This window comes from Pseudorca crassidens, unplaced genomic scaffold (genome assembly GCF_039906515.1).
Source record: "Pseudorca crassidens isolate mPseCra1 unplaced genomic scaffold, mPseCra1.hap1 Scaffold_46, whole genome shotgun sequence".
Lineage (NCBI taxonomy): Eukaryota > Metazoa > Chordata > Mammalia > Artiodactyla > Delphinidae > Pseudorca > Pseudorca crassidens.
The window spans coordinates 3,041,844-3,068,491 of record NW_027136299.1 but is presented as its reverse complement, the minus strand read 5'-3'; the positions used below and the strand labels follow the sequence as shown (position 1 = coordinate 3,068,491).

Genomic DNA, 26,648 nt, shown 5'->3' with positions numbered 1-26,648 from the left:
ACCTTTGGTTAATTCCTCTTAATGGTGGGAAATGAGAGTTAAATTTGCCCGTCCAGACACCTCCAGCTAGTCTCTCATTGGTTCTCGCTATTCCTGTTCATCTTCCACAGAAATTGCAAACTGGGCCAAACAGGAGGTTAAAGGGACTGACTCTCCAAGTCGGGAGGGTGTTAGTAAAGCGTCTGGAATGTTGCACCCGAGTACCAGGGTACGAAAACTGAGACATATTTGAACACGTTTCCCGATCACATGGTTGATCATACTTTGGGTTCCACATGCATGTTTTAGCTGAAGGAAGAATACCTTAAACCTGGGTAGTTGAAACCCGTGGAATGGGTACTATGCAATATGACTTCAAAGGGTCTTCATTTGCTCACCGAACCTCTCCAATCCTATCACTGCTGCGTTTATGCCCCTGTACACATGCTTGATTCTCTTTCGGAGACATAGCAATCCATAGGTTTTAAGATACTTACTAGTCAGGTACATTCTTAGGCGTTTAATATGCGGTGTTGAGTCCATTTCGTTGAGCAAGGAGTAGCTCTTGTCTATTCCATATTTGGCTTAAGGAACTTTATCTGTGCTCATTTCAATCTCTGGTTTTATGCAGCACCCCAACTCACCTTTACCCTTAAGCAAGCATAAGTTGGTTTTCTAAATTTGAGACCCTGTTCTGTTCTGTAATTCAGTTCCTGTGTAGCCAAGTTTACATTCCGTGTATTACTGATATCTTATGATGTTTCTTTTTCTGTGTGACTTATTTCAGTTAGAATCATCATACCTGAATCCACTCATTGTGCTGCTAAGGGCCTGATGACATAGATTTCATTGCTGAGTGATATTGCTTTGTAAGTAAATACCACAACTTCTTTATCCATTTTTCACTTTCTGCGATGTTGAACTTGTACTGTAAACGAGGTTCTTGTAAACAGAGGCGTCCCAAACTTTGGGGTGGCTGTGTGTTTTAGATTTAAATTTCCCTAAGCTATAGGACCATAAGTGGAAGTGCCCTAGGCTCTGTTGCTTTGTTTTTTAGATGTTTCAGGAAACACCATACACTTCTCCCAAGTGTCTGTTGGCAATTTACATCCCGCCCATCAGCATAACAAGGCTCCCAGTTCTCCATGGCCTGTCCTGCCTTTCTGGATTTTACACTTTTTTCAGATGGCCCTTTTGACCGGGGGGAAGTGAGACTTCATTGTAGTGCAGATTTCCTTTGCAAGCTTGCTTGGTTGGCCAGAAAGGGCGTATGCGTTTTTTCCTGAATATATTCAGGAAAAAACGCATACGCCCTTTTTGGCCAAGTGCATCATTGTGGACGTTCTGCCTCTTTTCCTATGCTTTCAATGCAATTCCAGTCTACCTCCTGAAATCGGTTTCCTGCAATTCTGCCCCGCTTTCAAGTCCTCTTGGCAGCCTTACTTCAGTATATTTTTGGACGATAGCTGTCATTTATAACTCTGCAGGATTGTGAATTACAGTGCCCCTGAGCTCCTTTCTTCAACTCGCTTTCTTTTGAGCTGGCCACAACACCGCAGGATGGCTTCAGGCCCTAATCTGGTTCCGGCACGGCAAGCTGAGCCTTTGGTTAATTCCTCTTCCTGGTGGGAAATGAGAGTTAAATTTGCCCGTCCAGACACCTCCAGCTAGTCTCTCATTGGTTCTCGCTATTCCTGTTCATCTTCCACAGAAATTGCAAACTGGGCCAAACAGGAGGTTAAAGGGACTGACTCTCCAAGTCGGGAGGATGTTAGTAAAGCGTCTGGAATGTTGCACCCGAGTACCAGGGTACGAAAACTGAGACATATTTGAACACGTTTCCCGATCACATGGTTGATCATACTCTAGTTTCCACATGCATGTTTTAGCTGAAGGTAGAATACCTTAAACCTGGGTAGTTGAAACCCGTGGAATGGGTACTATGCAATATGACTTCAAAGGGTCTTCATTTGCTCACCGAACCTCTCCAATCCTATCACTGCTGCGTTTATGCCCCTGTACACATGCTTGATTCTCTTTCGGAGACATAGCAATCCATAGGTTTTAAGATACTTACTAGTCAGGTACATTCTTAGGCGTTTAATATGCGGTGTTGAGTCCATTTCGTTGAGCAAGGAGTAGCTCTTGTCTATTCCATATTTGGCTTAAGGAACTTTATCTGTGCTCATTTCAATCTCTGGTTTTATGCAGCACCCCTACTCACCTTTCCGCTTAAGCAAGCATAAGTTGGTTTTCTAAATTTGAGACCCTGTTCTGTTTTGGAATTCAGTTCCTGTGTAGCCAAGTTTACATTCTGTGTATTAGTGATATCTTATGATGTTTCTTTTTCTGTGTGACTTATTTCAATTAGAATCATCGTACCTGAATCCACTCATTATGCTGCTACGGGCCTGATGACATAGATTTCATTGTTGAGTGATACTGCATTGTACGTAAGTACCACAACTTCTTTATCCATTTTTCACTTTCTGTGATATTGAACTTGTACGGTAAATGAGGTTCTTGTAAACAGAGGGGTCCCAAACTTTGGGGTGGCTGTGTCTTTTTGATTTTAATTTCCCTAAGCTATAGGACCATAAGTGGAAGTGCCCTAGGCTCTGTTGCTTTGTTTTTTAGATGTTTCAGGAAACACCATACACTTCTCCCGAGTGTCTGTTGACAATTTACATCCCGCCCATCAGCATAACAAGGCTCCCAGTTCCCCATGGCCTGTCCTGCCTTTCTGGATTTTACACTTTTTTCAGATGGCCCTTTTGACTGGGGGGAAGTGAGACTTCATTGTAGTGCAGATTTCCTTTGCAAGCTTGCTTGGTTGGCCAGAAAGGGCGTATGCGTTTTTTCCTGAATATATTCAGGAAAAAACGCATACGCCCTTTTTGGCCAAGTGCATCATTGTGGACGTTCTGCCTCTTTTCCTATGCTTTCAATGCAATTCCAGTCTACCTCCTGAAATCGGTTTCCTGCAATTCTGCCCCGCTTTCAAGTCCTCTTGGCAGCCTTACTTCAGTATATTTTTGGACGATAGCTGTCATTTATAACTCTGCAGGTTTGTGAATTACAGTGCCCCTGAGCTCCTTTCTTCAACTCGCTTTCTTTTGAGCTGGCCGCAACACCGCAGGATGGCTTCAGGCCCTAATCTGGTTCCGGCACGGCAAGCTGAGCCTTTGGTTAATTCCTCTTCCTGGTGGGAAATGAGAGTTAAATTTGCCCGTCCAGACACCTCCAGCTAGTCTCTCATTGGTTCTCGCTATTCCTGTTCATCTTCCACAGAAATTGCAAACTGGGCCAAACAGGAGGTTAAAGGGACTGACTCTCCAAGTCGGGAGGATGTTAGTAAAGCGTCTGGAATGTTGCACCCGAGTACCAGGGTACGAAAACTGAGACATATTTGAACACGTTTCCCGATCACATGGTTGATCATACTCTAGTTTCCACATGCATGTTTTAGCTGAAGGTAGAATACCTTAAACCTGGGTAGTTGAAACCCGTGGAATGGGTACCATGCAATATGACTTCAAAGGGTCTTCATTTGCTCACCGAACCTCTCCAATCCTATCACTGCTGCGTTTATGCCCCTGTACACATGCTTGATTCTCTTTCGGAGACATAGCAATCCATAGGTTTTAAGATACTTACTAGTCAGGTACATTCTTAGGCGTTTAATATGCGGTGTTGAGTCCATTTCGTTGAGCAAGGAGTAGCTCTTGTCTATTCCATATTTGGCTTAAGGAACTTTATCTGTGCTCATTTCAATCTCTGGTTTTATGCAGCACCCCAACTCACCTTTCCCCTTAAGCAAGCATAAGTTGGTTTTCTAAATTTCAGACCCTGTTCTGTTTTGGAATTCAGTTCCTGTGTAGCCAAGTTTACATTCTGTGTATTAGTGATATCTTATGATGTTTCTTTTTCTGTGTGACTTATTTCAGTTAGAATCATCGTACCTGAATCCACTCATTATGCTGCTACGGGCCTGATGACATAGATTTCATTGTTGAGTGATACTGCATTGTACGTAAGTACCACAACTTCTTCATCCATTTTTCACTTTCTGTGATATTGATCTTGTACGGTAAATGAGGTTCTTGTAAACAGAGGCGTCCCAAACTTTGGGGTGGCTGTGTCTTTTTGATTTTAATTTCCCTAAGCTATAGGACCATAAGTGGAAGTGCCCTAGACTCTGTTGCTTTGTTTTTTAGATGTTTCAGGAAACACCATACACTTCTCCCGAGTGTCTGTTGGCAATTTACATCCCTCCCATCAGCATAAAAAGGCTCCCAGTTCTCCATGGCCTGTCCTGCCTTTCTGGATTTTACACTTTTTTCAGATGGCCCTTTTGACCGGGGGGAAGTGAGACTTCATTGTAGTGCAGATTTCCTTTGCAAGCTTGCTTGGTTGGCCAAAAAGGGCGTATGCGTTTTTTCCTGAATATATTCAGGAAAAAACGCATACGCCCTTTTTGGCCAAGTGCATCATTGTGGACGTTCTGCCTCTTTTCCTATGCTTTCAATGCAATTCCAGTCTACCTCCTGAAATCGGTTTCCTGCAATTCTGCCCCGCTTTCAAGTCCTCTTGGCAGCCTTACTTCAGTATATTTTTGGACGATAGCTGTCATTTATAACTCTGCAGGTTTGTGAATTACAGTGCCCCTGAGCTCCTTTCTTCAACTCGCTTTCTTGTGACCTGGCCGCAACACCGCAGGATGGCTTCAGGCCCTAATCTGGTTCCGGCACGGCAAGCTGAACCTTTGGTTAATTCCTCTTAATGGTGGGAAATGAGAGTTAAATTTGCCCGTCCAGACACCTCCAGCTAGTCTCTCATTGGTTCTCGCTATTCCTGTTCATCTTCCACAGAAATTGCAAACTGGGCCAAACAGGAGGTTAAAGGGACTGACTCTCCAAGTCGGGAGGGTGTTAGTAAAGCGTCTGGAATGTTGCACCCGAGTACCAGGGTACGAAAACTGAGACATATTTGAACACGTTTCCCGATCACATGGTTGATCATACTTTGGGTTCCACATGCATGTTTTAGCTGAAGGAAGAATACCTTAAACCTGGGTAGTTGAAACCCGTGGAATGGGTACTATGCAATATGACTTCAAAGGGTCTTCAATTGCTCACCGAACCTCTCCAATCCTATCACTGCTGCGTTTATGCCCCTGTACACATGCTTGATTCTCTTTCGGAGACATAGCAATCCATAGGTTTTAAGATACTTACTAGTCAGGTACATTCTTAGGCGTTTAATATGCGGTGTTGAGTCCATTTCGTTGAGCAAGGAGTAGCTCTTGTCTATTCCATATTTGGCTTAAGGAACTTTATCTGTGCTCATTTCAATCTCTGGTTTTATGCAGCACCCCAACTCACCTTTACCCTTAAGCAAGCATAAGTTGGTTTTCTAAATTTGAGACCCTGTTCTGTTCTGTAATTCAGTTCCTGTGTAGCCAAGTTTACATTCCGTGTATTACTGATATCTTATGATGTTTCTTTTTCTGTGTGACTTATTTCAGTTAGAATCATCATACCTGAATCCACTCATTGTGCTGCTAAGGGCCTGATGACATAGATTTCATTGCTGAGTGATATTGCTTTGTAAGTAAATACCACAACATCTTTATCCATTTTTCACTTTCTGCGATGTTGAACTTGTACTGTAAACGAGGTTCTTGTAAACAGAGGCGTCCCAAACTTTGGGGTGGCTGTGTGTTTTAGATTTAAATTTCCCTAAGCTATAGGACCATAAGTGGAAGTGCCCTAGGCTCTGTTGCTTTGTTTTTTAGATGTTTCAGGAAACACCATACACTTCTCCCGAGTGTCTGTTGGCAATTTACATCCCGCCCATCAGCATAACAAGGCTCCCAGTTCTCCATGGCCTGTCCTGCCTTTCTGGATTTTACACTTTTTTCAGATGGCCCTTTTGACCGGGGGGAAGTGAGACTTCATTGTAGTGCAGATTTCCTTTGCAAGCTTGCTTGGTTGGCCAGAAAGGGCGTATGCGTTTTTTCCTGAATATATTCAGGAAAAAACGCATACGCCCTTTTTGGCCAAGTGCATCATTGTGGACGTTCTGCCTCTTTTCCTATGCTTTCAATGCAATTCCAGTCTACCTCCTGAAATCGGTTTCCTGCAATTCTGCCCCGCTTTCAAGTCCTCTTGGCAGCCTTACTTCAGTATATTTTTGGACGATAGCTGTCATTTATAACTCTGCAGGTTTGTGAATTACAGTGCCCCTGAGCTCCTTTCTTCAACTCGCTTTCTTTTGAGCTGGCCGCAACACCGCAGGATGGCTTCAGGCCCTAATCTGGTTCCGGCACGGCAAGCTGAGCCTTTGGTTAATTCCTCTTCCTGGTGGGAAATGAGAGTTAAATTTGCCCGTCCAGACAACTCCAGCTAGTCTCTCATTGGTTCTCCCTATTCCTGTTCATCTTCCGCAGAAATTGCAAACTGGGCCAAACAGGAGGTTAAAGGGACTGACTCTCCAAGTCGGGAGGGTGTTAGTAAAGCGTCTGGAATGTTGCACCCGAGTACCAGGGTACGAAAACTGAGACATATTTGAACACGTTTCCCGATCATATGGTTGATCATACTCTAGTTTCCACATGCATGTTTTAGCTGAAGGTAGAATACCTTAAACCTGGGTAGTTGAAACCCGTGGAATGGGTACCATGCAATATGACTTCAAAGGGTCTTCATTTGCTCACCGAACCTCTCCAATCCTATCACTGCTGCGTTTATGCCCCTGTACACATGCTTGATTCTCTTTCGGAGACATAGCAATCCATAGGTTTTAAGATACTTACTAGTCAGGTACATTCTTAGGCGTTTAATATGCGGTGTTGAGTCCATTTCGTTGAGCAAGGAGTAGCTCTTGTCTATTCCATATTTGGCTTAAGGAACTTTATCTGTGCTCATTTCAATCTCTGGTTTTATGCAGCACCCCAACTCACCTTTACCCTTAAGCAAGCATAAGTTGGTTTTCTAAATTTGAGACCCTGTTCTGTTCTGTAATTCAGTTCCTGTGTAGCCAAGTTTACATTCCGTGTATTACTGATATCTTATGATGTTTCTTTTTCTGTGTGACTTATTTCAGTTAGAATCATCATACCTGAATCCACTCATTGTGCTGCTAAGGGCCTGATGACATAGATTTCATTGCTGAGTGATATTGCTTTGTAAGTAAATACCACAACTTCTTTATCCATTTTTCACTTTCTGCGATGTTGAACTTGTACTGTAAACGAGGTTCTTGTAAACAGAGGCGTCCCAAACTTTGGGGTGGCTGTGTCTTTTTGATTTTAATTTCCCTAAGCTATAGGACCATAAGTGGAAGTGCCCTAGGCTCTGTTGCTTTGTTTTTTAGATGTTTCAGGAAACACCATACACTTCTCCCGAGTGTCTGTTGACAATTTACATCCCGCCCATCAGCATAACAAGGCTCCCAGTTCTCCATGGCCTGTCCTGCCTTTCTGGATTTTACACTTTTTTCAGATGGCCCTTTTGACCGGGGGGAAGTGAGACTTCATTGTAGTGCAGATTTCCTTTGCAAGCTTGCTTGGTTGGCCAAAAAGGGCGTATGCGTTTTTTCCTGAATATATTCAGGAAAAAACGCATACGCCCTTTTTGGCCAAGTGCATCATTGTGGACGTTCTGCCTCTTTTCCTATGCTTTCAATGCAATTCCAGTCTACCTCCTGAAATCGGTTTCCTGCAATTCTGCCCCGCTTTCAAGTCCTCTCGGCAGCCTTACTTCAGTATATTTTTGGACGATAGCTGTCATTTATAACTCTGCAGGTTTGTGAATTACAGTGCCCCTGAGCTCCTTTCTTCAACTCGCTTTCTTTTGAGCTGGCCGCAACACCGCAGGATGGCTTCAGGCCCTAATCTGGTTCCGGCACGGCACGCTGAGCCTTTGGTTAATTCCTCTTCCTGGTGGGAAATGAGAGTTAAATTTGCCCGTCCAGACACCTCCAGCTAGTCTCTCATTGGTTCTCGCTATTCCTGTTCATCTTCCACAGAAATTGCAAACTGGGCCAAACAGGAGGTTAAAGGGACTGACTCTCCAAGTCGGGAGGGTGTTAGTAAAGCGTCTGGAATGTTGCACCCGAGTACCAGGGGAGGAAAACTGAGACATATTTGAACACGTCTCCCGTTCACACGGTTGATCATACTCTGGGTTCCACATGCATGTTTTAGCTGAAGGAAGAATACCTTAAACCTGGAGAGTTGAGACCCGTGGAATGGGTACCATGCAATATGACTTCAAAGGGTCTTCATTTGCTCACCGAACTTCTCCAATCCTATCACTGCTGCGTTTATCCCCCTGTACAGACGCTTGATTCTCTTTTGGAGACATAGCAATCCATAGGTTTTAAGATACTTACTAGTCAGGTACATTCTTAGGCATTTAATATGGGGTGTTGAGTCCATTTCGTTGAGCAAGGAGTAGCTCTTGTCTATTCCATATTTGGCTTAAGGAACTTTATCTGTGCTCATTTCAATCTCTGGTTTTATGCAGCACCCCTACTCACCTTTCCGCTTAAGCAAGCATAAGTTGGTTTTCTAAATTTGAGACCCTGTTCTGTTTTGGAATTCAGTTCCTGTGTAGCCAAGTTTACATTCTGTGTATTAGTGATATCTTATGATGTTTCTTTTTCTGTGTGACTTATTTCAATTAGAATCATCGTACCTGAATCCACTCATTATGCTGCTACGGGCCTGATGACATAGATTTCATTGTTGAGTGATACTGCATTGTACGTAAGTACCACAACTTCTTTATCCATTTTTCACTTTCTGTGATATTGAACTTGTACGGTAAATGAGGTTCTTGTAAACAGAGGGGTCCCAAACTTTGGGGTGGCTGTGTCTTTTTGATTTTAATTTCCCTAAGCTATAGGACCATAAGTGGAATTGCCCTAGGCTCTGTTGCTTTGTTTTTCAGATGTTTCAGGAAACACCATACACTTCTCCCGAGTGTCTGTTGGCAATTTACATCCCGCCCATCAGCATAACAAGGCTCCCAGTTCTCCATGGCCTGTCCTGCCTTTCTGGATTTTACACTTTTTTCAGATGGCCCTTTTGACTGGGGGGAAGTGAGACTTCATTGTAGTGCAGATTTCCTTTGCAAGCTTGCTTGGTTGGCCAAAGAGGGCGTATGCGTTTTTTCCTGAATATATTCAGGAAAAAACGCATACGCCCTTTTTGGCCAAGTGCATCATTGTGGACGTTCTGCCTCTTTTCCTATGCTTTCAATGCAATTCCAGTCTACCTCCTGAAATCGGTTTCCTGCAATTCTGCCCCGCTTTCAAGTCCTCTTGGCAGCCTTACTTCAGTATATTTTTGGACGATAGCTGTCATTTATAACTCTGCAGGTTTGTGAATTACAGTGCCCCTGAGCTCCTTTCTTCAACTCGCTTTCTTTTGAGCTGGCCGCAACACCGCAGGATGGCTTCAGGCCCTAATCTGGTTCCGGCACGGCAAGCTGAGCCTTTGGTTAATTCCTCTTCCTGGTGGGAAATGAGAGTTAAATTTGCCCGTCCAGACACCTCCAGCTAGTCTCTCATTGGTTCTCGCTATTCCTGTTCATCTTCCGCAGAAATTGCAAACTGGGCCAAACAGGAGGTTAAAGGGACTGACTCTCCAAGTCGGGAGGGTGTTAGTAAAGCGTCTGGAATGTTGCACCCGAGTACCAGCGTACGAAAACTGAGACATATTTGAACACGTTTCCCGATCACATGGTTTATCGTACTCTAGGTTCCACATGCATGTTTTAGCTGAAGGAAGAATACCTTAAACCTGGGTAGTTGAAACCCGTGGAATGGGTACTATGCAATATGACTTCAAAGGGTCTTCATTTGCTCACCGAACCTCTCCAATCCTATCACTGCTGCGTTTATGCCCCTGTACACATGCTTGATTCTCTTTCGGAGACATAGCAATCCATAGGTTTTAAGATACTTACTAGTCAGGTACATTCTTAGGCGTTTAATATGCGGTGTTGAGTCCATTTCGTTGAGCAAGGAGTAGCTCTTGTCTATTCCATATTTGGCTTAAGGAACTTTATCTGTGCTCATTTCAATCTCTGGTTTTATGCAGCACCCCAACTCACCTTTCCCCTGAAGCAAGCATAAGTTGGTTTTCTAAATTTGAGACCCTGTTCTGTTTTGGAATTCAGTTCCTGTGTAGCCAAGTTTACATTCTGTGTATTAGTGATATCTTATGATGTTTCTTTTTCTGTGTGACTTATTTCAGTTAGAATCATCGTACCTGAATCCACTCATTATGCTGCTACGGGCCTGATGACATAGATTTCATTGTTGAGTGATACTGCATTGTACGTAAGTACCACAACTTCTTCATCCATTTTTCACTTTCTGTGATATTGAACTTGTACGGTAAATGAGGTTCTTGTAAACAGAGGTGTCCCAAACTTTGGGGTGGCTGTGTCTTTTTGATTTTAATTTCCCTAAGCTATAGGACCATAAGTGGAAGTGCCCTAGACTCTGTTGCTTTGTTTTTTAGATGTTTCAGGAAACACCATACACTTCTCCCGAGTGTCTGTTGGCAATTTACATCCCTCCCATCAGCATAACAAGGCTCCCAGTTCTCCATGGCCTGTCCTGCCTTTCTGGATTTTACACTTTTTTCAGATGGCCCTTTTGACCGGGGGGAAGTGAGACTTCATTGTAGTGCAGATTTCCTTTGCAAGCTTGCTTGGTTGGCCAAAAAGGGCGTATGCGTTTTTTCCTGAATATATTCAGGAAAAAACGCATACGCCCTTTTTGGCCAAGTGCATCATTGTGGACGTTCTGCCTCTTTTCCTATGCTTTCAATGCAATTCCAGTCTACCTCCTGAAATCGGTTTCCTGCAATTCTGCCCCGCTTTCAAGTCCTCTTGGCAGCCTTACTTCAGTATATTTTTGGACGATAGCTGTCATTTATAACTCTGCAGGTTTGTGAATTACAGTGCCCCTGAGCTCCTTTCTTCAACTCGCTTTCTTGTGACCTGGCCGCAACACCGCAGGATGGCTTCAGGCCCTAATCTGGTTCCGGCACGGCACGCTGAGCCTTTGGTTAATTCCTCTTCCTGGTGGGAAATGAGAGTTAAATTTGCCCGTCCAGACACCTCCAGCTAGTCTCTCATTGGTTCTCGCTATTCCTGTTCATCTTCCACAGAAATTGCAAACTGGGCCAAACAGGAGGTTAAAGGGACTGACTCTCCAAGTCGGGAGGGTGTTAGTAAAGCGTCTGGAATGTTGCACCCGAGTACCAGGGGACGAAAACTGAGACATATTTGAACACGTTTCCCGATCACATGGTTCATCATACTCTAGTTTCCACATGCATGTTTTAGCTGAAGGAAGAATACCTTAAACCTGGGTAGTTGAAACCCGTGGAATGGGTACCATGCAATATGACTTCAAAGGGTCTTCATTTGCTCACCGAACCTCTCCAATCCTATCACTGCTGCGTTTATGCCCCTGTACACATGCTTGATTCTCTTTCGGAGACATAGCAATCCATAGGTTTTAAGATACTTACTAGTCAGGTACATTCTTAGGCGTTTAATATGCGGTGTTGAGTCCATTTCATTGAGCAAGGAGTAGATCTTGTCTATTCCATATTTGGCTTAAGGAACTTTATCTGTGCTCATTTCAATCTCTGGTTTTATGCAGCACCCCAACTCACCTTTCCCCTTAAGCAAGCATAAGTTGGTTTTCTAAATTTGAGACCCTGTTCTGTTTTGGAATTCAGTTCCTGTGTAGCCAAGTTTACATTCTGTGTATTAGTGATATCTTATGATGTTTCTTTTTCTGTGTGACTTATTTCAGTTAGAATCATCGTACCTGAATCCACTCATTATGCTGCTACGGGCCTGATGACATAGATTTCATTGTTTAGTGATACTGCATTGTACGTAAGTACCACAACTTCTTCATCCATTTTTCACTTTCTGTGATATTGAACTTGTACGGTTAATGAGGTTCTTGTAAACAGAGGCGTCCCAAACTTTGGGGTGGCTGTGTCTTTTTGATTTTAATTTCCCTAAGCTATAGGACCATAAGTGGAAGTGCCCTAGACTCTGTTGCTTTGTTTTTTAGATGTTTCAGGAAACACCATACACTTCTCCCGAGTGTCTGTTGGCAATTTACATCCCTCCCATCAGCATAACAAGGCTCCCAGTTCTCCATGGCCTGTCCTGCCTTTCTGGATTTTACACTTTTTTCAGATGGCCCTTTTGACCGGGGGGAAGTGAGACTTCATTGTAGTGCAGATTTCCTTTGCAAGCTTGCTTGGTTGGCCAAAAAGGGCGTATGCGTTTTTTCCTGAATATATTCAGGAAAAAACGCATACGCCCTTTTTGGCCAAGTGCATCATTGTGGACGTTCTGCCTCTTTTCCTATGCTTTCAATGCAATTCCAGTCTACCTCCTGAAATCGGTTTCCTGCAATTCTGCCCCGCTTTCAAGTCCTCTTGGCAGCCTTACTTCAGTATATTTTTGGACGATAGCTGTCATTTATAACTCTGCAGGTTTGTGAATTACAGTGCCCCTGAGCTCCTTTCTTCAACTCGCTTTCTTGTGACCTGGCCACAACACCACAGGATGGCTTCAGACCCTAATCTGGTTCCGGCACGGCATGCTGAGCCTTTGGTTAATTCCACTTCCTGGTGGGAAATGAGAGTTAAATTTGCCCGTCCAGACACCTCCAGCTAGTCTCTCATTGGTTCTCGCTATTCCTGTTCATCTTCCGCAGAAATTGCAAACTGGGCCAAACAGGAGGTTAAAGGGACTGACTCTCCAAGTCGGGAGGGTGTTAGTAAAGCGTCTGGAATGTTGCACCCGAGTACCAGGGTACGAAAACTGAGACATATTTGAACACGTTTCCCGATCACATGGTTGATCATACTCTAGTTTCCACATGCATGTTTTAGCTGAAGGTAGAATACCTTAAACCTGGGTAGTTGAAACCCGTGGAATGGGTACCATGCAATATGACTTCAAAGGGTCTTCATTTGCTCACCGAACCTCTCCAATCCTATCACTGCTGCGTTTATGCCCCTGTACACATGCTTGATTCTCTTTCGGAGACATAGCAATCCATAGGTTTTAAGATACTTACTAGTCAGGTACATTCTTAGGCGTTTAATATGCGGTGTTGAGTCCATTTCGTTGAGCAAGGAGTAGCTCTTGTCTATTCCATATTTGGCTTAAGGAACTTTATCTGTGCTCATTTCAATCTCTGGTTTTATGCAGCACCCCAACTCACCTTTCCCCTTAAGCAAGCATAAGTTGGTTTTCTAAATTTGAGACCCTGTTCTGTTTTGGAATTCAGTTCCTGTGTAGCCAAGTTTACATTCTGTGTATTAGTGATATCTTATGATGTTTCTTTTTCTGTGTGACTTATTTCAGTTAGAATCATCGTACCTGAATCCACTCATTATGCTGCTACGGGCCTGATGACATAGATTTCATTGTTGAGTGATACTGCATTGTACGTAAGTACCACAACTTCTTCATCCATTTTTCACTTTCTGTGATATTGAACTTGTACGGTAAATGAGGTTCTTGTAAACAGAGGCGTCCCAAACTTTGGGGTGGCTGTGTCTTTTTGATTTTAATTTCCCTAAGCTATAGGACCATAAGTGGAAGTGCCCTAGACTCTGTTGCTTTGTTTTTTAGATGTTTCAGGAAACACCATACACTTCTCCCGAGTGTCTGTTGGCAATTTACATCCCTCCCATCAGCATAACAAGGCTCCCAGTTCTCCATGGCCTGTCCTGCCTTTCTGGATTTTACACTTTTTTCAGATGGCCCTTTTGACCGGGGGGAAGTGAGACTTCATTGTAGTGCAGATTTCCTTTGCAAGCTTGCTTGGTTGGCCAAAAAGGGCGTATGCGTTTTTTCCTGAATATATTCAGGAAAAAACGCATACGCCCTTTTTGGCCAAGTGCATCATTGTGGACGTTCTGCCTCTTTTCCTATGCTTTCAATGCAATTCCAGTCTACCTCCTGAAATCAGTTTCCTGCAATTCTGCCCCGCTTTCAAGTCCTCTTGGCAGCCTTACTTCAGTATATTTTTGGACGATAGCTGTCATTTATAACTCTGCAGGTTTGTGAATTACAGTGCCCCTGAGCTCCTTTCTTCAACTGGCTTTCTTTTGAGCTGGCCGCAACACCACAGGATGGCTTCAGGCCCTAATCTGGTTCCGGCACGGCATGCTGAGCCTTTGGTTAATTCCACTTCCTGGTGGGAAATGAGAGTTAAATTTGCCCGTCCAGACACCTCCAGCTAGTCTCTCATTGGTTCTCGCTATTCCTGTTCATCTTCCGCAGAAATTGCAAACTGGGCCAAACAGGAGGTTAAAGGGACTGACTCTCCAAGTCAGGAGGGTGTTAGTAAAGCGTCTGGAATGTTGCACCCGAGTACCAGGGTACGAAAACTGAGACATATTTGAACACGTTTCCCGATCACATGGTTTATCGTACTCTAGGTTCCACATGCATGTTTTAGCTGAAGGAAGAATACCTTAAACCTGGGTAGTTGAAACCCGTGGAATGGGTACTATGCAATATGACTTCAAAGGGTCTTCATTTGCTCACCGAACCTCTCCAATCCTATCACTGCTGCGTTTATGCCCCTGTACACATGCTTGATTCTCTTTCGGAGACATAGCAATCCATAGGTTTTAAGATACTTACTAGTCAGGTACATTCTTAGGCGTTTAATATGCGGTGTTGAGTCCATTTCGTTGAGCAAGGAGTAGCTCTTGTCTATTCCATATTTGGCTTAAGGAACTTTATCTGTGCTCATTTCAATCTCTGGTTTTATGCAGCACCCCAACTCACCTTTCCCCTGAAGCAAGCATAAGTTGGTTTTCTAAATTTGAGACCCTGTTCTGTTTTGGAATTCAGTTCCTGTGTAGCCAAGTTTACATTCTGTGTATTAGTGATATCTTATGATGTTTCTTTTTCTGTGTGACTTATTTCAGTTAGAATCATCGTACCTGAATCCACTCATTATGCTGCTACGGGCCTGATGACATAGATTTCATTGTTGAGTGATACTGCATTGTACGTAAGTACCACAACTTCTTCATCCATTTTTCACTTTCTGTGATATTGAACTTGTACGGTAAATGAGGTTCTTGTAAACAGAGGTGTCCCAAACTTTGGGGTGGCTGTGTCTTTTTGATTTTAATTTCCCTAAGCTATAGGACCATAAGTGGAAGTGCCCTAGACTCTGTTGCTTTGTTTTTTAGATGTTTCAGGAAACACCATACACTTCTCCCGAGTGTCTGTTGGCAATTTACATCCCTCCCATCAGCATAAAAAGGCTCCCAGTTCTCCATGGCCTGTCCTGCCTTTCTGGATTTTACACTTTTTTCAGATGGCCCTTTTGACCGGGGGGAAGTGAGACTTCATTGTAGTGCAGATTTCCTTTGCAAGCTTGCTTGGTTGGCCAAAAAGGGCGTATGCGTTTTTTCCTGAATATATTCAGGAAAAAACGCATACGCCCTTTTTGGCCAAGTGCATCATTGTGGACGTTCTGCCTCTTTTCCTATGCTTTCAATGCAATTCCAGTCTACCTCCTGAAATCGGTTTCCTGCAATTCTGCCCCGCTTTCAAGTCCTCTTGGCAGCCTTACTTCAGTATATTTTTGGACGATAGCTGTCATTTATAACTCTGCAGGTTTGTGAATTACAGTGCCCCTGAGCTCCTTTCTTCAACTCGCTTTCTTGTGACCTGGCCGCAACACCGCAGGATGGCTTCAGGCCCTAATCTGGTTCCGGCACGGCAAGCTGAACCTTTGGTTAATTCCTCTTAATGGTGGGAAATGAGAGTTAAATTTGCCCGTCCAGACACCTCCATCTAGTCTCTCATTGGTTCTCCCTATTCCTGTTCATCTTCCGCAGAAATTGCAAACTGGGCCAAACAGGAGGTTAAAGGGACTGACTCTCCAAGTCGGGAGGGTGTTAGTAAAGCGTCTGGAATGTTGCACCCGAGTACCAGGGTACGAAAACTGAGACATATTTGAACACGTTTCCCGATCACATGGTTGATCATACTCTAGTTTCCACATGCATGTTTTAGCTGAAGGTAGAATACCTTAAACCTGGGTAGTTGAAACCCGTGGAATGGGTACCATGCAATATGACTTCAAAGGGTCTTCATTTGCTCACCGAACCTCTCCAATCCTATCACTGCTGCGTTTATGCCCCTGTACACATGCTTGATTCTCTTTCGGAGACATAGCAATCCATAGGTTTTAAGATACTTACTAGTCAGGTACATTCTTAGGCGTTTAATATGCGGTGTTGAGTCCATTTCGTTGAGCAAGGAGTAGCTCTTGTCTATTCCATATTTGGCTTAAGGAACTTTATCTGTGCTCATTTCAATCTCTGGTTTTATGCAGCACCCCAACTCACCTTTACCCTTAAGCAAGCATAAGTTGGTTTACTAAATTTGAGACCCTGTTCTGTTCTGTAATTCAGTTCCTGTGTAGCCAAGTTTACATTCCGTGTATTACTGATATCTTATGATGTTTCTTTTTCTGTGTGACTTATTTCAGTTAGAATCATCATACCTGAATCCACTCATTGTGCTGCTAAGGGCCTGATGACATAGATTTCATTGCTGAGTGATATTGCTTTGTAAGTAAATACCACAACTTCTTTATCCATTTTTCACTTTCTGCGATGTTGAACTTGTACTGTAAACGAGGTTCTTGTAAACAGTGGCGTCCCAAACTTTGGGGTGGCTGTGTCTTTTTGATTTTAATTTCCCTAAGCTATAGGACCATAAGTGGAAGTGCCCTAGGCTCTGTTGCTTTGTTTTTTAGATGTTTCAGGAAACACCATACACTTCTCCCGAGTGTCTGTTGACAATTTACATCCCGCCCATCAGCATAACAAGGCTCCCAGTTCCCCATGGCCTGTCCTGCCTTTCTGGATTTTACACTTTTTTCAGATGGCCCTTTTGACCGGGGGGAAGTGAGACTTCATTGTAGTGCAGATTTCCTTTGCAAGCTTGCTTGGTTGGCCAAAAAGGGCGTATGCGTTTTTTCCTGAATATATTCAGGAAAAAACGCATACGCCCTTTTTGGCCAAGTGCATCATTGTGGACGTTCTGCCTCTTTTCCTATGCTTTCAATGCAATTCCAGTCTACCTCCTGAAATCGGTTTCCTGCAATTCTGCCCCGCTTTCAAGTCCTCTCGGCAGCCTTACTTCAGTATATTTTTGGACGATAGCTGTCATTTATAACTCTGCAGGTTTGTGAATTACAGTGCCCCTGAGCTCCTTTCTTCAACTCGCTTTCTTTTGAGCTGGCCGCAACACCGCAGGATGGCTTCAGGCCCTAATCTGGTTCCGGCACGGCACGCTGAGCCTTTGGTTAATTCCTCTTCCTGGTGGGAAATGAGAGTTAAATTTGCCCGTCCAGACACCTCCAGCTAGTCTCTCATTGGTTCTCGCTATTCCTGTTCATCTTCCACAGAAATTGCAAACTGGGCCAAACAGGAGGTTAAAGGGACTGACTCTCCAAGTCGGGAGGGTGTTAGTAAAGCGTCTGGAATGTTGCACCCGAGTACCAGGGGAGGAAAACTGAGACATATTTGAACACGTCTCCCGTTCACACGGTTGATCATACTCTGGGTTCCACATGCATGTTTTAGCTGAAGGAAGAATACCTTAAACCTGGAGAGTTGAGACCCGTGGAATGGGTACCATGCAATATGACTTCAAAGGGTCTTCATTTGCTCACCGAACTTCTCCAATCCTATCACTGCTGCGTTTATCCCCCTGTACAGACGCTTGATTCTCTTTTGGAGACATAGCAATCCATAGGTTTTAAGATACTTACTAGTCAGGTACATTCTTAGGCATTTAATATGGGGTGTTGAGTCCATTTCGTTGAGCAAGGAGTAGCTCTTGTCTATTCCATATTTGGCTTAAGGAACTTTATCTGTGCTCATTTCAATCTCTGGTTTTATGCAGCACCCCTACTCACCTTTCCGCTTAAGCAAGCATAAGTTGGTTTTCTAAATTTGAGACCCTGTTCTGTTTTGGAATTCAGTTCCTGTGTAGCCAAGTTTACATTCTGTGTATTAGTGATATCTTATGATGTTTCTTTTTCTGTGTGACTTATTTCAATTAGAATCATCGTACCTGAATCCACTCATTATGCTGCTACGGGCCTGATGACATAGATTTCATTGTTGAGTGATACTGCATTGTACGTAAGTACCACAACTTCTTTATCCATTTTTCACTTTCTGTGATATTGAACTTGTACGGTAAATGAGGTTCTTGTAAACAGAGGGGTCCCAAACTTTGGGGTGGCTGTGTCTTTTTGATTTTAATTTCCCTAAGCTATAGGACCATAAGTGGAATTGCCCTAGGCTCTGTTGCTTTGTTTTTTAGATGTTTCAGGAAACACCATACACTTCTCCGGAGTGGCTGTTGGCAATTTACATCCCGCCCATCAGCATAACAAGGCTCCCAGTTCTCCATGGCCTGTCCTGCCTTTCTGGATTTTACACTTTTTTCAGATGGCCCTTTTGACTGGGGGGAAGTGAGACTTCATTGTAGTGCAGATTTCCTTTGCAAGCTTGCTTGGTTGGCCAGAAAGGGCGTATGCGTTTTTTCCTGAATATATTCAGGAAAAAACGCATACGCCCTTTTTGGCCAAGTGCATCATTGTGGACGTTCTGCCTCTTTTCCTATGCTTTCAATGCAATTCCAGTCTACCTCCTGAAATCGGTTTCCTGCAATTCTGCCCCGCTTTCAAGTCCTCTTGGCAGCCTTACTTCAGTATATTTTTGGACGATAGCTGTCATTTATAACTCTGCAGGTTTGTGAATTACAGTGCCCCTGAGCTCCTTTCTTCAACTCGCTTTCTTTTGAGCTGGCCGCAACACCGCAGGATGGCTTCAGGCCCTAATCTGGTTCCGGCACGGCAAGCTGAGCCTTTGGTTAATTCCTCTTCCTGGTGGGAAATGAGAGTTAAATTTGCCCGTCCAGACACCTCCAGCTAGTCTCTCATTGGTTCTCGCTATTCCTGTTCATCTTCCACAGAAATTGCAAACTGGGCCAAACAGGAGGTTAAAGGGACTGACTCTCCAAGTCGGGAGGATGTTAGTAAAGCGTCTGGAATGTTGCACCCGAGTACCAGGGTACGAAAACTGAGACATATTTGAACACGTTTCCCGATCACATGGTTGATCATACTCTAGTTTCCACATGCATGTTTTAGCTGAAGGTAGAATACCTTAAACCTGGGTAGTTGAAACCCGTGGAATGGGTACCATGCAATATGACTTCAAAGGGTCTTCATTTGCTCACCGAACCTCTCCAATCCTATCACTGCTGCGTTTATGCCCCTGTACACATGCTTGATTCTCTTTCGGAGACATAGCAATCCATAGGTTTTAAGATACTTACTAGTCAGGTACATTCTTAGGCGTTTAATATGCGGTGTTGAGTCCATTTCGTTGAGCAAGGAGTAGCTCTTGTCTATTCCATATTTGGCTTAAGGAACTTTATCTGTGCTCATTTCAATCTCTGGTTTTATGCAGCACCCCAACTCACCTTTCCCCTTAAGCAAGCATAAGTTGGTTTTCTAAATTTGAGACCCTGTTCTGTTTTGGAATTCAGTTCCTGTGTAGCCAAGTTTACATTCTGTGTATTAGTGATATCTTATGATGTTTCTTTTTCTGTGTGACTTATTTCAGTTAGAATCATCGTACCTGAATCCACTCATTATGCTGCTACGGGCCTGATGACATAGATTTCATTGTTGAGTGATACTGCATTGTACGTAAGTACCACAACTTCTTCATCCATTTTTCACTTTCTGTGATATTGAACTTGTACGGTAAATGAGGTTCTTGTAAACAGAGGCGTCCCAAACTTTGGGGTGGCTGTGTCTTTTTGATTTTAATTTCCCTAAGCTATAGGACCATAAGTGGAAGTGCCCTAGACTCTGTTGCTTTGTTTTTTAGATGTTTCAGGAAACACCATACACTTCTCCCGAGTGTCTGTTGGCAATTTACATCCCTCCCATCAGCATAAAAAGGCTCCCAGTTCTCCATGGCCTGTCCTGCCTTTCTGGATTTTACACTTTTTTCAGATGGCCCTTTTGACCGGGGGGAAGTGAGACTTCATTGTAGTGCAGATTTCCTTTGCAAGCTTGCTTGGTTGGCCAAAAAGGGCGTATGCGTTTTTTCCTGAATATATTCAGGAAAAAACGCATACGCCCTTTTTGGCCAAGTGCATCATTGTGGACGTTCTGCCTCTTTTCCTATGCTTTCAATGCAATTCCAGTCTACCTCCTGAAATCAGTTTCCTGCAATTCTGCCCCGCTTTCAAGTCCTCTTGGCAGCCTTACTTCAGTATATTTTTGGACGATAGCTGTCATTTATAACTCTGCAGGTTTGTGAATTACAGTGCCCCTGAGCTCCTTTCTTCAACTCGCTTTCTTGTGACCTGGCCGCAACACCACAGGATGGCTTCAGGCCCTAATCTGGTTCCGGCACGGCACGCTGAGCCTTTGGTTAATTCCACTTCCTGGTGGGAAATGAGAGTTAAATTTGCCCGTCCAGACACCTCCAGCTAGTCTCTCATTGGTTCTCGCTATTCCTGTTCATCTTCCGCAGAAATTGCAAACTGGGCCAAACAGGAGGTTAAAGGGACTGACTCTCCAAGTCGGGAGGGTGTTAGTAAAGCGTCTGGAATGTTGCACCCGAGTACCAGGGTACGAAAACTGAGACATATTTGAACACGTTTCCCGATCACATGGTTTATCGTACTCTAGGTTCCACATGCATGTTTTAGCTGAAGGAAGAATACCTTAAACCTGGGTAGTTGAAACCCGTGGAATGGGTACTATGCAATATGACTTCAAAGGGTCTTCATTTGCTCACCGAACCTCTCCAATCCTATCACTGCTGCGTTTATGCCCCTGTACACATGCTTGATTCTCTTTCGGAGACATAGCAATCCATAGGTTTTAAGATACTTACTAGTCAGGTACATTCTTAGGCGTTTAATATGCGGTGTTGAGTCCATTTCGTTGAGCAAGGAGTAGCTCTTGTCTATTCCATATTTGGCTTAAGGAACTTTATCTGTGCTCATTTCAATCTCTGGTTTTATGCAGCACCCCAACTCACCTTTCCCCTGAAGCAAGCATAAGTTGGTTTTCTAAATTTGAGACCCTGTTCTGTTTTGGAATTCAGTTCCTGTGTAGCCAAGTTTACATTCTGTGTATTAGTGATATCTTATGATGTTTCTTTTTCTGTGTGACTTATTTCAGTTAGAATCATCGTACCTGAATCCACTCATTATGCTGCTACGGGCCTGATGACATAGATTTCATTGTTGAGTGATACTGCATTGTACGTAAGTACCACAACTTCTTCATCCATTTTTCACTTTCTGTGATATTGAACTTGTACGGTAAATGAGGTTCTTGTAAACAGAGGTGTCCCAAACTTTGGGGTGGCTGTGTCTTTTTGATTTTAATTTCCCTAAGCTATAGGACCATAAGTGGAAGTGCCCTAGGCTCTGTTGCTTTGTTTTTTAGATGTTTCAGGAAACACCATACACTTCTCCCGAGTGTCTGTTGGCAATTTACATCCCGCCCATCAGCATAACAAGGCTCCCAGTTCTCCATGGCCTGTCCTGCCTTTCTGGATTTTACACTTTTTTCAGATGGCCCTTTTGACCGGGGGGAAGTGAGACTTCATTGTAGTGCAGATTTCCTTTGCAAGCTTGCTTGGTTGGCCAGAAAGGGCGTATGCGTTTTTTCCTGAATATATTCAGGAAAAAACGCATACGCCCTTTTTGGCCAAGTGCATCATTGTGGACGTTCTGCCTCTTTTCCTATGCTTTCAATGCAATTCCAGTCTACCTCCTGAAATCGGTTTCCTGCAATTCTGCCCCGCTTTCAAGTCCTCTTGGCAGCCTTACTTCAGTATATTTTTGGACGATAGCTGTCATTTATAACTCTGCAGGTTTGTGAATTACAGTGCCCCTGAGCTCCTTTCTTCAACTCGCTTTCTTTTGAGCTGGCCGCAACACCGCAGGATGGCTTCAGGCCCTAATCTGGTTCCGGCACGGCAAGCTGAGCCTTTGGTTAATTCCTCTTCCTGGTGGGAAATGAGAGTTAAATTTGCCCGTCCAGACACCTCCAGCTAGTCTCTCATTGGTTCTCCCTATTCCTGTTCATCTTCCGTAGAAATTGCAAACTGGGCCAAACAGGAGGTTAAAGGGACTGACTCTCCAAGTCGGGAGGGTGTTAGTAAAGCGTCTGGAATGTTGCACCCGAGTACCAGGGTACGAAAACTGAGACATATTTGAACACGTTTCCCGATCACATGGTTGATCATACTCTAGTTTCCACATGCATGTTTTAGCTGAAGGTAGAATACCTTAAACCTGGGTAGTTGAAACCCGTGGAATGGGTACCATGCAATATGACTTCAAAGGGTCTTCATTTGCTCACCGAACCTCTCCAATCCTATCACTGCTGCGTTTTTGCCCCTGTACACATGCTTGATTCTCTTTCGGAGACATAGCAATCCATAGGTTTTAAGATACTTACTAGTCAGGTACATTCTTAGGCGTTTAATATGCGGTGTTGAGTCCATTTCGTTGAGCAAGGAGTAGCTCTTGTCTATTCCATATTTGGCTTAAGGAACTTTATCTGTGCTCATTTCAATCTCTGGTTTTATGCAGCACCCCAACTCACCTTTACCCTTAAGCAAGCATAAGTTGGTTTTCTAAATTTGAGACCCTGTTCTGTTCTGTAATTCAGTTCCTGTGTAGCCAAGTTTACATTCCGTGTATTACTGATATCTTATGATGTTTCTTTTTCTGTGTGACTTATTTCAGTTAGAATCATCATACCTGAATCCACTCATTGTGCTGCTAAGGGCCTGATGACATAGATTTCATTGCTGAGTGATATTGCTTTGTAAGTAAATACCACAACTTCTTTATCCATTTTTCACTTTCTGCGATGTTGAACTTGTACTGTAAACGAGGTTCTTGTAAACAGAGGCGTCCCAAACTTTGGGGTGGCTGTGTCTTTTTGATTTTAATTTCCCTAAGCTATAGGACCATAAGTGGAAGTGCCCTAGGCTCTGTTGCTTTGTTTTTTAGATGTTTCAGGAAACACCATACACTTCTCCCGAGTGTCTGTTGACAATTTACATCCCGCCCATCAGCATAACAAGGCTCCCAGTTCTCCATGGCCTGTCCTGCCTTTCTGGATTTTACACTTTTTTCAGATGGCCCTTTTGACCGGGGGGAAGTGAGACTTCATTGTAGTGCAGATTTCCTTTGCAAGCTTGCTTGGTTGGCCAAAAAGGGCGTATGCGTTTTTTCCTGAATATATTCAGGAAAAAACGCATACGCCCTTTTTGGCCAAGTGCATCATTGTGGACGTTCTGCCTCTTTTCCTATGCTTTCAATGCAATTCCAGTCTACCTCCTGAAATCGGTTTCCTGCAATTCTGCCCCGCTTTCAAGTCCTCTCGGCAGCCTTACTTCAGTATATTTTTGGACGATAGCTGTCATTTATAACTCTGCAGGTTTGTGAATTACAGTGCCCCTGAGCTCCTTTCTTCAACTCGCTTTCTTTTGAGCTGGCCGCAACACCGCAGGATGGCTTCAGGCCCTAATCTGGTTCCGGCACGGCACGCTGAGCCTTTGGTTAATTCCTCTTCCTGGTGGGAAATGAGAGTTAAATTTGCCCGTCCAGACACCTCCAGCTAGTCTCTCATTGGTTCTCGCTATTCCTGTTCATCTTCCACAGAAATTGCAAACTGGGCCAAACAGGAGGTTAAAGGGACTGACTCTCCAAGTCGGGAGGGTGTTAGTAAAGCGTCTGGAATGTTGCACCCGAGTACCAGGGGAGGAAAACTGAGACATATTTGAACACGTCTCCCGTTCACACGGTTGATCATACTCTGGGTTCCACATGCATGTTTTAGCTGAAGGAAGAATACCTTAAACCTGGAGAGTTGAGACCCGTGGAATGGGTACCATGCAATATGACTTCAAAGGGTCTTCATTTGCTCACCGAACTTCTCCAATCCTATCACTGCTGCGTTTATCCCCCTGTACAGACGCTTGATTCTCTTTTGGAGACATAGCAATCCATAGGTTTTAAGATACTTACTAGTCAGGTACATTCTTAGGCATTTAATATGGGGTGTTGAGTCCATTTCGTTGAGCAAGGAGTAGCTCTTGTCTATTCCATATTTGGCTTAAGGAACTTTATCTGTGCTCATTTCAATCTCTGGTTTTATGCAGCACCCCTACTCACCTTTCCGCTTAAGCAAGCATAAGTTGGTTTTCTAAATTTGAGACCCTGTTCTGTTTTGGAATTCAGTTCCTGTGTAGCCAAGTTTACATTCTGTGTATTAGTGATATCTTATGATGTTTCTTTTTCTGTGTGACTTATTTCAATTAGAATCATCGTACCTGAATCCACTCATTATGCTGCTACGGGCCTGATGACATAGATTTCATTGTTGAGTGATACTGCATTGTACGTAAGTACCACAACTTCTTTATCCATTTTTCACTTTCTGTGATATTGAACTTGTACGGTAAATGAGGTTCTTGTAAACAGAGGGGTCCCAAACTTTGGGGTGGCTGTGTCTTTTTGATTTTAATTTCCCTAAGCTATAGGACCATAAGTGGAATTGCCCTAGGCTCTGTTGCTTTGTTTTTTAGATGTTTCAGGAAACACCATACACTTCTCCGGAGTGTCTGTTGGCAATTTACATCCCGCCCATCAGCATAACAAGGCTCCCAGTTCTCCATGGCCTGTCCTGCCTTTCTGGATTTTACACTTTTTTCAGATGGCCCTTTTGACTGGGGGGAAGTGAGACTTCATTGTAGTGCAGATTTCCTTTGCAAGCTTGCTTGGTTGGCCAAAGAGGGCGTATGCGTTTTTTCCTGAATATATTCAGGAAAAAACGCATACGCCCTTTTTGGCCAAGTGCATCATTGTGGACGTTCTGCCTCTTTTCCTATGCTTTCAATGCAATTCCAGTCTACCTCCTGAAATCGGTTTCCTGCAATTCTGCCCCGCTTTCAAGTCCTCTTGGCAGCCTTACTTCAGTATATTTTTGGACGATAGCTGTCATTTATAACTCTGCAGGTTTGTGAATTACAGTGCCCCTGAGCTCCTTTCTTCAACTCGCTTTCTTTTGAGCTGGCCGCAACACCGCAGGATGGCTTCAGGCCCTAATCTGGTTCCGGCACGGCAAGCTGAGCCTTTGGTTAATTCCTCTTCCTGGTGGGAAATGAGAGTTAAATTTGCCCGTCCAGACACCTCCAGCTAGTCTCTCATTGGTTCTCGCTATTCCTGTTCATCTTCCACAGAAATTGCAAACTGGGCCAAACAGGAGGTTAAAGGGACTGACTCTCCAAGTCGGGAGGATGTTAGTAAAGCGTCTGGAATGTTGCACCCGAGTACCAGGGTACGAAAACTGAGACATATTTGAACACGTTTCCCGATCACATGGTTGATCATACTCTAGTTTCCACATGCATGTTTTAGCTGAAGGTAGAATACCTTAAACCTGGGTAGTTGAAACCCGTGGAATGGGTACCATGCAATATGACTTCAAAGGGTCTTCATTTGCTCACCGAACCTCTCCAATCCTATCACTGCTGCGTTTATGCCCCTGTACACATGCTTGATTCTCTTTCGGAGACATAGCAATCTATAGGTTTTAAGATACTTACTAGTCAGGTACATTCTTAGGCGTTTAATATGCGGTGTTGAGTCCATTTCGTTGAGCAAGGAGTAGCTCTTGTCTATTCCATATTTGGCTTAAGGAACTTTATCTGTGCTCATTTCAATCTCTGGTTTTATGCAGCACCCCAACTCACCTTTCCCCTTAAGCAAGCATAAGTTGGTTTTCTAAATTTGAGACCCTGTTCTGTTTTGGAATTCAGTTCCTGTGTAGCCAAGTTTACATTCTGTGTATTAGTGATATCTTATGATGTTTCTTTTTCTGTGTGACTTATTTCAGTTAGAATCATCGTACCTGAATCCACTCATTATGCTGCTACGGGCCTGATGACATAGATTTCATTGTTGAGTGATACTGCATTGTACGTAAGTACCACAACTTCTTCATCCATTTTTCACTTTCTGTGATATTGAACTTGTACGGTAAATGAGGTTCTTGTAAACAGAGGCGTCCCAAACTTTGGGGTGGCTGTGTCTTTTTGATTTTAATTTCCCTAAGCTATAGGACCATAAGTGGAAGTGCCCTAGACTCTGTTGCTTTGTTTTTTAGATGTTTCAGGAAACACCATACACTTCTCCCGAGTGTCTGTTGGCAATTTACATCCCTCCTATCAGCATAAAAAGGCTCCCAGTTCTCCATGGCCTGTCCTGCCTTTCTGGATTTTACACTTTTTTCAGATGGCCCTTTTGACCGGGGGGAAGTGAGACTTCATTGTAGTGCAGATTTCCTTTGCAAGCTTGCTTGGTTGGCCAAAAAGGGCGTATGCGTTTTTTCCTGAATATATTCAGGAAAAAACGCATACGCCCTTTTTGGCCAAGTGCATCATTGTGGACGTTCTGCCTCTTTTCCTATGCTTTCAATGCAATTCCAGTCTACCTCCT

General features: G+C 43.6%; 1 long non-coding RNA gene across 2 annotated transcripts in view; it reads left to right on the top strand.

The window, feature by feature from the left end:
- Positions 1-26,648, top strand: part of LOC137218210 (uncharacterized) — an 824,059-nt gene that overhangs the window by 146,694 nt on the left and 650,717 nt on the right. The gene's annotated exons all lie outside the window — the stretch shown is intronic.